Genomic DNA, 15,238 nt, shown 5'->3' with positions numbered 1-15,238 from the left:
TAAGCGGGCCATACATGGATTGAAATTACACCAATTAAGCAGAGACCAGCCATAGTTGATATATGTATGGGCTAGCTGGTTTTACACAAGTCAACCTATTAACCGACTTGAGTACAACCAGCCTGTCAGGTTTTCCCCAAAACAATCAGTGCTGCCAGCTATAGTTAGCAACACTAATCATTGTATTCACTGGCAGAACACAATAACACTGCGGGAGTGATTGCCCCAATCATAGGTCAGCAGGTGAGAGGGTGTGTGGGGACAGGCTGGGGAGAGATACTAGTCAGTCCCTGGGTCGGCACTGGTTAGTATCAGAGCCAGATACACACAGGTTACATACGCTATGATCGTAAGAGCGAGAGCAATAATTCTAGCACTAGACCTCCTCTGTAACTCTAAACATGTAACCTGTAAAAAAATGTAAAGCATTGCTTAGAATACAACAAAAAATCGTGCTAACTTTAGTGTTTTTTTTAATGAATAAAACAGTTTCTTTCCAAAAAAAAGTATGAAAAATTGCTGCGCAAATATCGTGTAACATAAAAAGTTGCAAAGACCACCATTTTATTCCATAGGGTGTCTGCTAAAACAATATATAATGCTTGGGGGTTCTAAATAATTTTCTAGCATAAAAAATGATGACTTTTACATGTAGAAGAGAAGTCTCAGAATGGGCCTGGGTGGTAAGGGGTTAATTATCATAAGTAATATACAAAAAATTATTATGAGCTCTGTGAGTTCATCCTCTCGGTCTGCTGCAGAATGTTCCAGCTTGTATTTAAACTGGCCGCTCCTTATGTAGCTTCTGACAAGCGGCACAAGCAGCCCTGTATCTCCGGAACCATAGATGATAGCAGCCCCACATTTTAACCAGTGTTGGAGTGGGTATTTAGCTACCTACCCCCCAAATTTGGGGTCTCTGTGACTCCTGATCGCCGAGCTACAATCCTTGAAGTTGATCTTTTTTTTTCTTTTCTTTTTTTTTTTGGGGCAAATGGGCCTATCTTGAGAAAGGGGCCTGGAGCTGCAGCTCCAATAGCCCCTATGTTAATCCGGCCCTGCCTGGGGGAAGCCCTATTCATGACCATCAAAAATCTTCAGATCTCGATAAAACTTCATTGACAAGAAAGGGCATGTCTCTCAGGTTCCCAAGGGGACAAAGTCCGTGGAGAGGTCCATAGATTGTCTCCTGTGGTTCCTTCTGCGGTGCTGACTTCTGGCGGGTTGCCACGGTTGTGGTGCTGGCAATCTGAAAGTTGCAAAATCCGAGGGGCCTCTCCAGTCAGGAAAGTCCACCTGTTCCAGTTCCAAGGAGGCTAAAAAGTGTGGGAGGTCATCTTTAGTGTGGAGAGTCACAGTTCTGCCTTCTTTGGTGACCTGGAGGGCAAAGGGAAACCCCCACCGATATGACAAGCCTGCATCTTGAATGGCAGTCAGGAGGGGGCGCAATGCCCTACGTTGCATGAGGTACGTCTAGAAATGTCCTGGTAGAAAGCCAGGTGCGCTCCATCAAAATCAAAATAGGGTTTTCCCCTCATTTTCTGCATAATGTGATCCTTAAATGTATACTTATGCAATTTGCAGATGATATCTCTCGGGTTATTCACATCTTGAGAGGGGGTTTCAGGGCCCTATGTGCACGGTCAATTTCAACAGTAGCGGTGGCAGGCAGACCTAGTATCTCTTTAAAGACACCTTCTAGGGTGGGAATAAGGTCCCTAGCACCAGTGGCCTCAGGGAGGCCTCTGATCCTGATGTTAGCTCTGCGAATGCGATTCTCTGTGTCATCCAACTAGCACAGCAAAGACTCAATCTGACGGCCTTGCGTGTCGCATTTGTCCTGCAGCATGGACATAACAGGGAGGGCCTCCTCAAACCTCAGTTCCAGGGATTCCAGCCTACCCCCCAGGTGCGCTGTGTCAGTCTTAAGCTGAGCAATGTTCTCTTTAAAAGCTCTTTCCACTCTGTCAGCAAAGCGCTCCAGGTCAGCCTTGGTGGGTAGGGACATAATATGGCGCCTGATGTCGGTGTCAGCCAGGGGTCCGGTTCATCTGGGGCCTCTTCCATCAATATGGGGGACCTCAGGGAGGTCAGGTGAGCTGAATCACTTATCGACCGAGGGGAAGGTATAGGTGATGTGTCCTGCCAGTTTAACTTTGTGGCGGCTCTGTTTGTTTTCAGGGCCTTCGCGGCTGGCGCTATTTTGGAGGCCTCCCGGCCTTTCCCCTCCTGCCCCGGGAAAAAGTTATCCAGCTGGGCTTGCCGCGATCGATCCGGCCGGGAGGATGTCCAGTTCCTGTGGGACATGTCTGCCAGCAGATGAGGAAGATCTCACCCTCCTAGCGCTGATAATGTGCGGCGGTCAGACGGAGCTGAGGAGACACACGTTTTCACTCCTCCATAGTCAGGCCATGCCCCCTCACAACGCCCACTTTAACTCCTGCAGATGTTTGATAGAATGTTGCAAAGGATTGGACTACATCCTTCGGGTGTGAGACCAGGGAGCCTGTTCCATTCCTTATCTGATGTGGGGTTGACTTCTGGGTGTTACTCCGTAGTTTCCTGGCTAGCAGTGTATTGCCTTTGTCATAAAAGATCTGTTTCAGTTTGACTAATGGTCAGGCCAGGTCACCTAGTGTAGCCCTGGGGAACGCAATTTTTTGGAGGAGAGCTAAAGTGGGTTTGTGTTGTAGTTGTCTTTCATGCATTCTAAGCTCCCTCTCTGTGTGTGCTTTCAGTTTGCGTGCATTCTTTTTCATGGCTGAGGAGAGGGCCAGACAACCGCCCCTCTTCACTGCCTTATGGCCTTCCCATAGTGTAGGAGTGGAAACCTCCCCATTGTTGTTTTCTTCCAGGCAGTTTTTTAGTGTAGCAGCTAGTTCTGTTTTTATGGGGAGGTGCTGGAGCAGGAACGTGTTTAAACACCAGCTGTAAGGCCTGTGGGCATGTTTGCCTAGGTCTAGGGTAATCAACACCGGGGCATGATCTGACCACAAGATCGGTTGTATTCTTGTGGTCTGTGTCAGGTTCAGGGCAGTGTTATTAACAAAGATGTAGTCTATACGGGAGTGGGTTCGATGTGGGGCTGAGTGGAAAGTATATTGTTGGTCTCCAGGGTGTAGTGCTCTCCACGCATCAATGAGGGTATATAGCCTGGTAAGCTGGCTAGTCGAGTCGTGGGCACTCTACAGCCTGTCCCCTGGCAATCTGAGAGTGTGGAGTGTATTAGATTAAAGTCCCCTCCCATCACCAGCACCCCATGCTCCCTTCTGAATAAGCGAGTTAAGACTTTGTGCAGCAACCCAGTCTGCCTGACATTAGGAACATAGACCGTGCAGAATGTAATCTCCCTGTTCTGCCAAAGGCCCCGGAGGATTAAAAAGTGTCCCTGAGGGTCACTATAGTGAGACGAGTACGAAAAAGGGGACCCTTGCTTGATTAAAATGGCCACCCCCACTCGTTTATGTGGTGCTGATGAAAGGTAAATCTGAGTATAGTACCTAGAGGCAAACGCGAAGGAGCCCTCTGTGCCTAAGTGGGTCTCCTGGACCATGATAATGTCCACTCCCGACTGTCTAAACTCCCTCAATGCCAGATGCCTTTTATGATTAGAGTTCAGGCCGTGAACATTTATGAAATTTTTTTAGCCATAGGGACCTGGGTGGGGGGTATAGATACTCATCTGATGCAGGTGAAGATGTTCAGGACGGCCCCTACCAGTAGTAATGGGCACCACACGGGAGGATTTCCGGATGTGTCGTTGACGAGCGTAGTAAAGGCAGCTGACGACAGTCAAAAGAGGGGGGTTAAGAAAAGCTTGGAAGAAGAGAAGAGTGGTTAGCAATGTAAAACCAAAGATATACATTAACATCATCACAATCAGACCCATTCAAGCCTTCCAGCTTGGGTCAGAAAGGCTTCCCGTGAGTCTCTCTGACCCAGCCAATACAGGGTGAGTCACAGAAACCCAAGGGAACCCCAAAGTAAACCTGCGGAAAAAAAAGGTGGGGTATACTTGTACGTAGAACTTGTATAAGCTAGGCAAGGAGGGGAGTGGAGGGGGTAGACTGAAAGATCTCTCTCTAAAGTCTCTGCGGAGACTAGCCCTTGATGTAGAGCAGCTCTGTAGTCAGGGCAAACAAGGTTAAGTAGATTGTGGTCCACTGCTTGGGTTACTTCACTGGGAAGTGCCGTGGGAAGCTGCAGAAAAAGAAAACAAGGAAAACAAAAATGTTCCTATATGAGGCTTGTGCTTCTCAAAGCATGTGTGGATGTCCTCAACGGTGTTGTGGATGCCAGCCCCTTGGGGACTTTCCCGGTATGTGGGAACGCTTTGGCGGGGGACTTTATGCCAAACCGAGGGGGGTAGCTATCAGGTCCCAGTCCGGAAGCTGGGGAACCGTGAGTTCCAGGGTTTTGCAGAAGGATATGAGGTCCTCTGGGTACCGCAGAATCGCTGTTTTGCCTTGATGTTTGGCAGTAAGGCTGAAGGGAAATAAGGGATATTTTTGTCTTGCAATATACGTAGTAGCAGTTGGAGTAGTCTGCGCTTTTGCAGGGTAATCCAGGACAAGTCTGGGTACAGCTGGATTTGGCGTTCTCCGAGCATTACTTTGGGGGGGAAACGGGCCCGTCTCATGATGTCCTCTTTCAGGGGGAACGATGTAAGCCTACAAATAATGTCACAGGGTTTAGCGTCAGTGCCTTTGGGTTTCAGGGCCCTGAGGAGCTCTGTCCATTTCAGTGGCGCTGGTGGGGGCTTCCCCCGATCAGGTCCTTGAAAAGGGATTTTAAAGTGGTCTGAATGTCTTCTGGGCCTTCCGTTTCTGGGACCCCCCGGACGCGAATATTATTTCTGCGTCCCTGTTATCCAGGTCTTCTACATGGCGCTGCATGTCTCTAAGGCAGGAGCGATGTTCCGATCCTTGGAGTTGTGTTCTGTGCACCACAATTTTGGTTTCTTGGATTTATTCCTCCGCCATTTCTACTCTATCCATTAGGTGTTTAAGGCCCGACTGGAGGGTCTTGATCTCCGACCTGCAAGTGGACTTCACGTCCTCTATGAGTTGCCGAAAATCATCTTTGGTCGGCATTGCTTGAAGATAGGCATGCCACTGCGGGGGTAGGGGGGGTAATAGTCCTTTCTCTGTGCCTGGGGAATGCTGTTGGGAGGGTTTTGGGGTTGTCGGCTGGGTCCCCAAGGGGGATTCGGAGATAGATGGCAGGTGGATGGTTCATCCCAGGGCTCATTCCAGTCTGGGCTTTGTGGGGGCTGTTGGGGGGCCCTTCCTGGAGAGTGCGGGGGATGGGTGTGGGGCAACGCACTGGCTGCTTCGGCATATGAGAGAGCTGGTATAGCCTGCGGGCCTGGCAAGCAAGGGCCCAGTGTTCCATGCAGTCCTCGTGCCCCCAGGGAGGGGAGGCCTGAGAGGGGGGTTTCGCTGGGGGTAAAAGTTCCCAGGTGTTCATGCTCTGAGGGCGGGTGGGCCTGGCCTGGTAGGGAAGGAAAGTCCTTCATGTCCCCTGTGAAGATCGGGGAGCTGCTGGGTTTTGCTGAGATGCCTGGGTCTGATGCAGTGTGCAGCAGCTGAGGGAAGGCTGCAGAGCACTGGGTGTATGGTGAAGGCCTCTGTGGGAGTCCCAAGATGGCCGCTGGGAGTGTTAGTGGGGAGGCCTCAGGTATGTTTGTGGGCCCAAATTGGGGACTCACCACTCCTGGGTCCCAGGATGGCTCCCCCTCTGCCGGATGTTGCAGGTGTGGGCTCTGGGGGTCCCGATGGTGCTCTGAAGGCGGGATGGAGCATGGATAGAGGTCCGTGGCCTGCCCTGTGCCATGGGCCGGCACCATCTTGGCCGATTTGCTCGGTGGAGTGCCCGATTGTGTAAAGTAATCCCGGAGGCCTGAGGAGGCTCCTGGGGGGGTTGTGAGGTTCCCCGGGGTCTGGAGGAGCGGGTCGCCCTGGAGCCACCCATTTTTCTAATGTTTAAATGCCTCTTCTGGGCTCTGGAGCTGAGGGCTGAGAGAGAGCTCAGAGTCTAAGCTGCCATGCAGATCGGGTTCTGGCCACGCTCCCGAGACACAGACTTTTAATTTTCAACATAATGGTGTAGAGCAGTGGTTTTCAAACCTGTCCTCAAGTACGCCCAACAGGCCATGTTTGCAGGTTTTCCTTTTTCTTGCACAGGTGCTTTAAATCAGAGTCAATGGGGGTTATTTACGAAAGGCAAATCCACTTTTGCACTATAAGTGCACTTGAAATTGCACTGAAAGTGCACTTGGAAGTGCAGTCGCTGTAAATCTGAGAGGTAGATCTGAAATGAGGGGAAGCTCTGCTGATTTTATCATCCAATCATGTGCAAGCTAAAATGCTGTTTTTTATTTTCCTTGCATGTCCCCCTCAGATCTACAGCGACTGCACTTCCAAGTGCACTTTCAGTGCAATCTCAAGTGCACTTTGAATTTGCCTTTAGTAAATAACCCCCTATGCCTTGGTATTTTGGACAGCTATTTTATCTAAGAGAAATTCCCCAAACATGGCCTGCTGGGGGTACTTGATGACAGGGTTGAGAACCACTGGTGTAGAAAATGGATGACCTTCTGGGCAAAATAGTGGTGGATGGGTAGCTGCCACTGTGATGTACCACAGGCCATAAACTTGCGGAATGGTGCTGATTCCACACACTGCAAAGTCAGCAGTTTTGCCAAGCTAGCTTTTGGATGCTGGGCATATGGGTGATTTGGGGACATACGGTATTTTTTCTTCTACTCCAGCAGCTGCATTAGAGAAATATTTCCTGAGAGGATGCTGCGGGAGGTGGCCGGATGGGTGTAGAAGAATTCTGAAGAGGTTCAAATATTTGCTTGAAATTTCTCAACTTGGCCTCAGGACTCTCTTCCATGCCTGATGTGGTTTAACCACTTGCTTATTGGGCACCTAAACCCTCCTTCTGGCCAGACCAATTTTCAGCTTTTAGCGCTGTCACTGTTTGAATGACAATTGCGTGGTCATACAACACTGTACCCAAAAATAGAGCTTTCTTTTGTTGATATTTGATCACCTCTCGGTTTTTTATTTTTTGTTAAAAAAATAAAAAAAGACTGAATTAAAATTAAAAAAATAAATATATAAAACTGTTTGATATTTAGTTAATAAATTTTGCAAACAGGTAATTTTTCTCCTTCATTGATGTACGCTGATGAGGCTACACTGCTGGGCACTGATAGGCTGCATTAATGGGCACTGATAAGGCAGCACTGATGGGCACTAATAGGCGGCACTGGTGGGCACCAATAGATGGCACTGGTGGGCAGTGATGAGGGGGCACTAATGGGTGGCACTGATGGGTGGCACTGAAGGGCATTGATAGGTGGCAATGAAGGGCACTAACTGATAGCTGGCAGTGATGGGCACTGATGGGCGGTAGTGATGGGCACTGATCGGCACTGGTAGGTGACACTGATAGGCAGCACTGCTAGGTGGCACTGATGAGGCACCACTGGTGGGCATTGATAGGTTGCAATTGTGGGCATTGATGGGTGGCACTGGTGTACTGGTGGGCACTGATTGGTGGGCACTGTTTACACTGATTGGTGGGCACATATAAGGTGGCTTTGCCTCTCCCTGCTCGTGACTGATATCCCTTCAACAGGAGCCGGTAAACGGCTTTTTTTTCTTCTCACGCTGTCAGCGTGAGAAGAAACAAAAACTATTACCGATCCTCTGTTTACATCACGTGATCAGCTATCATTGGCTGACAGCTGATAACGTGGTAAGGGGCTGAGATCGAACCCTTACTCCGATCTGTGATTAACCAAGTCTCATGCAGGGGGGAGTGGCCACTTTCAAAGGGGAGGACGTCTATTGACGCTCTCCCGGCAAAGCAGATCCGTGCTGTAGCCATCATTCAGCTATAGCGCGGATCTGAAGGAGTTAACCTAAGCCTCTCAACCCCCTTGGGAGGCTTCCATTCCTGTCACTAGAGGTCATGGATGTTGAGTTGAATTTAAGAGGATTATCCTGTATAGGGATGTGGAAAGTGAGGAAGGGGGAGGAAAAATACAGGCCATTTGCTGCCAAATTGTCATATTGTGATGCTGCTGCCACCAAGCTCTGCGGCGCAGAGCCATGTGTTTCTGTGTGTATGTTGTACCCAAGTGGCTGGTATTTTTACAATGGCTGTAACTCCTCAGGCAGAGGCTGGAGACCACAATAATGCCAGATAAGTAAAAAAAAGTCCAAACTGCAGAGCTCTGTGGAATGACTCTGGGGGTTGCAGTGGTCTGTATTTGGGGGACAGTGCTGCCAGATGGATTAGGACAGCTGCTCCCTCCAATCCTCTGCAAGCTTAGCGGATAGCTCAGGGAATTGTGATTCAGCTAGTGATACTGTCAGGATTGGTCATGTGCGCTGTATCATTGGGTCCTCATGCATTTTTAGGTACCCTTAAAATCCATACCAGACTCAACAGGTTTGGTATGTATTTTTAGGGGAACTCTACACTATTTTAGTTTTGCTGTTGGGTATGCTGCAGTTGCTGCAGTTTATATGTATTTTATATATATATATATATATATATATATATATATATATACTGTATACATCCAAACAGGGTTTTTGCCTGGAAGTCTGGCATGATTTTCAGGTACTGTGGTGCAATATAAACATCCTAGTTGAATAACATCCGCATGTGGGATATAGTGGCTTTGTTGGCTTTTTACATCTGTCTGATTTGGGAAAAAGTGGCTTTTGTTTTTTGCTCATCCTTGATCCTCCATGCACACTTGTCCTGTGTGTGGGTGGTGCTGGAGAGGTTTTTTTGTTCCAGTCATCATGTTATGGTCTGCCTAGGACTGGCTGGTCCAGCATAATTATGCTAGACCAGTTTCAGCATGATGTCATTATGCAATGATACCACTTGACGCCAACACACCCCGCCAGAATTCTCCCACACAATATGGAGATGAATTTCCACGTGGCACATCAGGGAAAAAAAATAAGGGGGTGACTCTCAGGTGCCGTTTAAAATAACAAACATGTTTAACTTACCTGCTTTTACAATGGAATTGCACAGAGCAGTCCTGATCCTCTTCTTCTGGGGTCCCTTGCCGGCGCTCCTGGCTCATCTTCTCAGTCTGCCACCATAGGAAGCTGCTTTCTATAATGCTATACACCTACATCTATACACACAGACAGCGGGGTTCAGCCCTACACTCTCTCCCTCATTACAGGATTTGACCGACAGAAGTAGGAGCCATTGGCTCCTGTTGCTTTCAGCAAAGCCTGTGAGAGCAGGGAGAAGAGGAGGAAGTCAATGTAGGAGGAGACAGCACTGGATCAAGGACTGGCTCCGGTAAGTATAAGGGGGGTGAGGGAGCGATACACATATAACATTTTTTTAACTTAAAGTGCTTGTAAACCTCAACAAAACATATTCTTCTATAGTGTGTACTTGTCTCATTTAGGAGCACCAAGCGTCATTTCTGTCTTTCACTTTGGTCCTCTTCTATCAGCATTAATCACTTCTGATAATTTTCCTGACACCAAGAGAAAAAGGGTGACAGGCAGCAGATTGATAGCCTCAGCTCTGTACCTGTGAGCTACATGAAGGGGGGGTGTCCCTTTCTTCCAATCAGCTCTCAGAGCTCTCCTCACTGAGCTATGCAGAGTGTAAAGTCAGCTCTCCGCCCCCTTTTTTTAACTCTCAGAAAAGCCTATGAATTCAGCATGTTTGATGTAGAGAAGAGAAGGCTGCCGATAGACAGGTACAATTTAAGTGGAGGATTTGTTTCATCTTTGTGTATCACCTGAGGATATTCACTTCACTGGGTATATGTAAGGTTTTACAACCACTTTTAAAGTCCCACCAATTGGTTATTTTGCATATTTTTAATACTTATATGGAATATTGGTACACCTTGATGTTAATCGAAAATGTTGAGTACTATATCATAATAGAAGAAGAAAAACTTTGACAAGTCAACCACTAGACTACAGTCTCCATGTTGTTGTTGCTATATAGCTTGGTCATGTTGTGTGAGCAAAAAGTATATGCTGCGGACCCTGAAAAAAAGGCCCTAATAAAACAAGAAATAACTACTCTCAAAAAAATAAACCCCATGGCACTAAACCCCAACCCCATTTTTTTAACCCAGCAGAAAAGAAACAAAAATATGGACAAACATGAAATAAAAGAAAAAATGAACAACCAAATAACTGAAAGGGGGTAGCAGCTAAATAGAAACTGCACTTGCTGATAAACAAAGAAGGGTAGTCCTAAAAATCACTGTAAACATGAAATATGTAAACACACAGTCTGGCTGTATCCTGGACTATGCACCTGCCCCTGTATGGATGTAAAAATTGCACTTCTCACCCTGTCATTGATTTTTAACGTGCTGATGGTCATGGCTGTAATGGAACCCCCTGTGCTGACAAAGCACATAAACACAGCTCCTCAGAATAAAATCTGCATCAAGTGGTCAAATCTTAAAAAGTCCAGCTGGTGTGTGGCCAACTTGAAAAAAGCATAAGTTAGCTTTGGGAAAACACTGGGGTAGCATATAAAGCAATAGCAGAATACAATATTCATAGACAATACTAACAGATTAGCATTTGCATATAAAAAGGAACAAAACAATAGTATACTAGTTTTTTGTATTTTTTAAAGAGAAAAGTAATTGCACAGTATTTGGTTCACCATATAATTGCTTGCATATTTTATATGTAGTGTGATAAGGCTTATCAAACCTAGTCCAATAGATGTGAAGGCTTTTTTGATGGTGTGACATAAAGCAAACCAGTTACATTACTACACTCTTAAAAAAGAGCCTGCAAGTAGTTCCATTTGCTTGCTATTTCTTTGACACTGCTTCTCAGAATGATTCACCAGCTTCCCGCAGTGCAATGAACAGGTGTGTTTACAGTAATCTTCAATTTCAGCATTTATGTTTAATCTTCTCCAAGAATGCACAATGGAGATATATCAAGCTAATAGAGACACATGCAGACACTGCCTGTGCCCACTTTCACAACAGTGACTTACTGTAGTAATGATGACAGGTATGCTAAACAGGTGAGAAACTAATACATTAGCACACAGATCAGATCCCAATGGAACTGTCCTGCAATTGCATCAAAATATGAGCCATGTCCCAGTGCCAGGTGCTGGTACACTGGTTCCAGCTCCATGCACCAGATCTAAACTGGCTCTGACAGGTGTCTATCTCCTATGAACCACTAATATCAGGGGAGGAAAGGGGAGATGTTATGTAACTCCCACCGATAACCAATGCCTGAGGAGGAAGGGGGTAGCAATCTATTTACTACTGATGACCATTTTATCACCAATGCCCAATATGGTTAAAAGCATCTTAGTAGAAAAAGTTGAGGTGCATTCTCACCAACCACCAAGGAAGAGGTAATTTTCACCCACTTGCCACCAATGCCTGAGGAATATCCTTCCTACTGATGCCGATGATGTGGATTTTGTTTTTCAACAACAACAACAACACTGGGGAATTTTTTCCTACCACTGGGCTCTGCTTTCTCTCACTAATAACTTGTGTTTGAGACCACACTGGACTGACTGGATAAGTCACTGGTTCTGAGTGGGTATTTGTATGGGCAAAAGGAAGAAATGTCTTCTGGTGGATGGTGCCCAGTGATGGATGGTGGAGATGGGGATTGGGCTGCTGCCTTTTCTGTGCAACCCTAATGTCGTGTCAGCATCTAGACTTAGATTAAAAGAAAGGAGCAACAGGTATCCAGAGTAATTAGAGTATGGTTCATGGACCTTTAATAAAAATTAGCAATAGGTTTATCAAGCCAATGCCTTTCAGGGGAATAGACTCCTCCTTCTTCAAGGCTGTTGCTGCTATTTGGTGCTGCCTATATAAAGAAAGCTGGCATCCTTGATCAAACATAACCACTCATGGGAGTCTTTCCCACCAAATAGTACACAGTAACAGCCCTGAAGAAGGGGGAGTCTATTCTCCTGAAACATGTTGTCTTAATGTACATGTTGCTAATTTTTTTTAAATGTCCATGAACCATATTTTAGAAGTCACATTTCTCCGGACACTGGGAGTTCCTTACTTTGGTTGTAGCCTCTATGGGTATAAATTAGATATAGACGAAATATGGAGTACCATCATGTGATTAAAGGAGATTGAGGAAGCTGGATGTTCGGTCCCCAGCCAATCACCCAAAAGAAAAACAAAGGACTATCTCGGTACTAGCTTAGACAGCATAAACACAGTTGTGATAATCAAATAGATTGTTTTTATTATTAATAATAAACAGTTAAAAACACATCATTTATGTACATCATAAAAATGCATAATAGCAATCCATGTGTATCACCATGTAACAATCAGTATTTTTTGCAAGAAAATGAGTTAGAACCCCCAAACATTATATATAGTTTTAAAGTAGAGTAGAATAAATTGGTTAATTTTGCAAAATTATTATGTCACACGGTATTTGCACAGCGGTTTCTCCAATGCATTTCTTGGGGGGGGGGGGGGAAATACACTTTTTTTCATTTCATTGCAAAAAATTCTAACACATACAGTACTGTGCAGAAGTTTTAGACAGATGTCAAAAAATTCTGTAAATTTAGAATGCCTTCAGAGATAGAAGTGTTAATAGTTTATATTTATTAATTAACAAAATAGAACGTAAACAACCAGAAGAGAAATTCAAATAAAATCAATAATTGGTGTGCCTACCCTTTGGTTCTAAGCCAGCTTCAACCAGCATTCTTCCAAATGCACACAGTTTTTGAAGGAATTCGACAGGTAGGTTGTTCCAAACATCTTGGAAAACCAACCGCAGATATTCTGTTGATGTAGGCTGCCTTAAATCCTTCTGTCTCTTCATGTAATCCCACACAGACTCAATGATGTTGAGACCAGGGCTCTGTGGGGACAAACCATCACTTCCAGGACTTGGCTGCATTTTTGGGGGTTATTGTCCTGCTGCAGAATAAATTTGGGGCCCGTCACATACCTCCCCAATGGTATGGCATGATGGATAATTATCTGCCTGTATTTCTACGGCTAACTACCGTATATACTCGAGTATAAGCCGAGATTTTCAGCCTCTTTTTTGAGGCTGAAAGTGCCCCCCTCGGCTTATACTCGAGTCATCGCTGTCTGCCCGCTCGATCAGCGTGTCGAGCAGACAGACAGCGGCCATTCTATTCAAAAGCCGCGCCTCCGGCTCCACCTTCGCCTGTGATAGGCGGAACACTGAATTTCCCAGCAGCCTGTGTTCCGCCTATCACGGACGTCGTATCATCCTCGTACTACGGACGAGGATGATACGACGTCTGTGATAGGCGGAACACAGGCTGCTGGGAAATTCAGTGTTCCGCCTATCACAGGCGAAGGCGGCGGCGCAGCTTTTGAACTTTACAATGGCCGCCGACGAAGAGGGCACGGGACGGCACGGCACGGGACGGGACGGGGGCAAGGCAAGGCACGACACGGGACGGATGCAAGGAGGCAAGGCACGGGACGGAGGCAAGGAGGCAAGGCACGGGACGGAGGCTCGGGACAAAGGTAGGCTGGACACACACACACACACACACACACACACACACACACACACACACACACACACACACACACACACACACACACACACACACACACACATGGATGGAGACACACACAGGGATGGATGGATGGATGGATGGAGACACACACACACAGGGATGGGTGGATGGATGGATGGATGGAGACACACACACACAGGGATGGATGGATGGATGGATGGAGACACACACACACAGGGATGGATGGATGGATGGACACACACACACACAGGGATGGATGGACGGACACACAGGGATGGACGGACACACAGGGATGGACGGACACACAGGGATGGACGGACACACAGGGATGGACGGACACACACACAGGGATGGACAGGCATGTCTCACCCTCGGCTTATACACGAGTCAATAAGTTTGCCAGTTTTTTTGGGGGTAAATTGGGGGCCTCGGCTTATATTCGGGTCGGCCTATACTCGAGTATATACGGTATTTCAAATGTTGACTTATTTGCTTGACACCCCATGACTAGGGATGAACTGAACACCCCCTGGTTCGGTTCGCACCAGAACCTTCAAACGGACCGGAAATTCGTACGAACTTTAGAACCCCATTAAAGTCTATGGGACTCGAACATTCGAGATCAAAAGTGCTAATTTTAAAGGCTAATATGCAAGATATTGTCCTAAAAAGGGTTTGGGGACCTGGCTCTTGCCCCATGAAACATGGATCAATGCAAAAAAATGTTTTTTAAATTACCATTTTTTCGGGAGCACTGATTTTAATGACGATTAAAGTGAAAAAAAAGTGAAATATTCCTTTAAATATTGTGCCTGGGGGGTGTCTATAGTATGCCTGTGAAGTGGTACATGTTTTCCGTGTTTAGAACAGTCCCTGCACAAACTGACATTTAACGGAAAAAAAAGTAATTTAACCACTTAAGCCCGGACCAATTTACAGCCAAAGGACCAGGCCCCTTTTTGCGAGTCGGCACTGCGTTGCTTTAGCTGACAATTGCGAGGTCGTGCGACATGGCTCCCAAACAAAATTGATTCCTTTTTTCCCACAAATAGAGCTTTCTTTTGATCACCTCTGCGTTTTTTATTTTTTGCACTATAAACAAAAATAGAGCAACAATTTTGAAAAAAAATGCATTATTTTTTTACTTTTTGCTATAATAAATATCCTCAAAAAATATATAATTTTTTTTTCCTCAGTTTAGGCCAATACATATTCTTCTACATATTTTTGGAAAAAAAAAATTGCAATTAGCGATTATTAATTGGTTTTCGCAAAAGTTATAGCGTTTACAAAATAGGGGTTAGTTTTATAGCATTTTTATAATTTTTTTTTTTTTACTAGTAATAGCAGCGATTTTTATTGTGACTGCTACATTATGACGGACACATCAGACATTTTTGACACATTTTTGGGACCATTGTCATTTATACAGCAATCAGTACTATTTAAATGCACTGATTCCTCTGTAAATGACACTGAATGTGAAGGAGTTAACCACTAGGGGGCGGGGAGGGGTTAAGTGTGATGTGTGTGTTTTTTTTACTGTTGGGGACGTGGCTTGGCATGTGACGTCACTGATCGTCTTTCCCTATAACAGGGAACAGATGATCGGTGACAGCCACACTAGGAAGCACGGGCAGAGGTTTGTTTACACATA

This window comes from Lithobates pipiens, unplaced genomic scaffold (assembly GCF_037356315.1).
Source record: "Lithobates pipiens isolate NorthernLeopardFrog02 unplaced genomic scaffold, aLitPip1_a1.2 Scaffold_30, whole genome shotgun sequence".
Taxonomy (NCBI): domain Eukaryota; kingdom Metazoa; phylum Chordata; class Amphibia; order Anura; family Ranidae; genus Lithobates; species Lithobates pipiens.
This window is presented reverse-complemented; position numbering follows the sequence as displayed.